Genomic DNA, 2,263 nt, shown 5'->3' with positions numbered 1-2,263 from the left:
GGGCAGGGTTTTATTGAATCCATTATGTCATGCCTGCTTTGGCAATCTCTATTCAAACGCAGCTTATTTTTCCATCTGAGCTATTTAAGGAAACACATATGTACACACGAACAAACACACACACACGCACACAGAAGTGCGTGCGCACACAGCACACACACAGCGTAGAGCAGGTGCTGGAATACGTAGTCAAGTCGTAACTGTAACCGTGCCCCTCCTCAGTCAGTGTTTTCGCCTGGCAGTTAATGCCAAACGCCCACACAGGCAGTCCGCACTGTTGCCAAGCAGCAGGAGACTCAAGCTCAGAATGGGAAGTGTGGAGACTGAAAGACACCTAACTTGAGGCTACATCACTGTGTGCGCGTGTGCATACCTGCGTGTGTGTGTGTGTGTGTAGTGTTTGTGAGATTGGCATGTGTGTGTGCGTGTGGGGTGGTGATTATCAACCGTCTCTCCTTGTCAGCAGGAGTCGGTGAGGTCACTCTCTGGAGGAGGTGGCGTGACGCAATGGCCTCCCACTCACTTATTTGTAGACACTATGGAGGAATTAGTGACTCCCTACAAATCCTGTGCCTCAGAAAACCAGCCCATCCCTGTCCCTGTCACAGGGATGTGGACTGTGACCCAGAGCCGGTGCCCTCAGGGGTTCAGTATTCAGTCAGTGTGTGCAATGTGTGTGGGGAGCCTTGGTGGAAGCGACTGGGCTGTAGTTCCCCTAAAGGCCTACAGGGGGCTTGCAGTGGTTGGATGCAGAAATAACCCCTTCACCGTTCTGAGACAATGGGAAAATTGTGATTTATTTTTTCTTATACAAAGTGAATAACGTTTTCTTTGTTTAGTGGTCCAGAATCAATATAAATAAATTCATCTGTACCTGTGTCTTTAGGATCTCAGTAACATCTCTGTGTTATGTCTTTCCAGATGTCCTGTCACTTTTATTCTATTCAAAAGTCTGCTTTTGTGGGCAAAGATCTGAAGCATTGGCAGTGCCCATAACCCGATGAAATCTACGGCTTCATAGCTGTCGTGTGTCAATCAGTGGGTGATCCACGGACGATACGTCCATGTTGTTTGTCCATGGTTGGAATGCACACACAGCTTAGAGCCCAGCGACGTACAGCAAACAACGGCAGATGCCTGCTTCCATAAATGCTGTTTTCCTCTTTTAGAGATCGCTGCACCTACACACTGACATCACTCCCTCCCTCCCTCCCTCCCTCCCTCCCCCCCTCGCCCACTTTGTGTGAGTTACAGGAAGTAGTCTACCACCCCAGCAGGCGTCCTATTTCCATCCCCACCGCCCCCCACCTAACCCCTTCCAAACACACACACAAGCACCAACCCATGCGCTACGCTGGCACCCTCAATTAGCTGTTCCTCTATTCCTCTTTGCTCCTGATTATCACCACCCTTTGCCCTCCTCCATGTTCACACTCTCCCACTCTCTCGCTCCTCTCTCTGCCCACTCTCTCCTCCCTCCTAGACTCTGGGCCATCGCTACGCTTCGCTGCAGAGTGCAGCGCGCCATGTACGCCATCCATCTGACCTTTGGCTCTTTGTGTCACGTGTGTGTGTGTGTTTGTGTGTGTGTGTGTGTGTGTGTGTGCGTGTGTGCATGTGTGCGGGGGTTATCGTTGACCTCTGACCCTTGCAGCTCGGTTTGTTCATTGGTCTAATGGTTGTAGAGTATACATGTTCCAACTGCTTCTGCTGTGTGCAGTAGACATGAATGAATGCAGAGACGCAGATGGCAGGGCAGGAGGTGTTATTGGGTGGTTTCAGTCATAGGCGCCGTGGGACCGGCGCACGGCGACAGTGAGCCTCTTTGCATGTCGTCTCTGTGTGCGCCTGTTTGTCATGCAGTCATCAGGAGAGGCGGAAGTACTTGATTGCGATGCCCCGATGCAGATTGAGAGTCTGTCAGCGCTGCACAATGCAGGAGGCTACAGGCATCAGCCAATCCTGGCAGTGTGGGATGGCAGTTCATACCAACACAGCTCGCACACGCTCTTACATAATAGCATTTCTCATACTCTTCGCAGCCCGCCGTTCCAGTGGCAGCCGGTTAAGATTCTTATTTACCTTTGCATATCCATGTAAATCGTTTTTGGCCATATCATGGAAGAAAACACACAACCCAATCTCCCAGGGAACAAGTAGCAAACACAGATCCAATCTCCTCCCTTGGTATTCTGACTTGAACACGTTGGCGTAGAATGACAATTATCAGGAGCTCGTTTCTGCGGCAGCAGTTGATTTCCAG

The sequence above is a fragment of the Pollachius pollachius genome, assembly GCF_949987615.1.
Source record: "Pollachius pollachius genome assembly, chromosome: 8".
In the NCBI taxonomy this organism is placed as follows: Eukaryota; Metazoa; Chordata; class Actinopteri; order Gadiformes; family Gadidae; genus Pollachius; species Pollachius pollachius.
Note: the sequence above shows the minus strand (reverse complement) of the source record.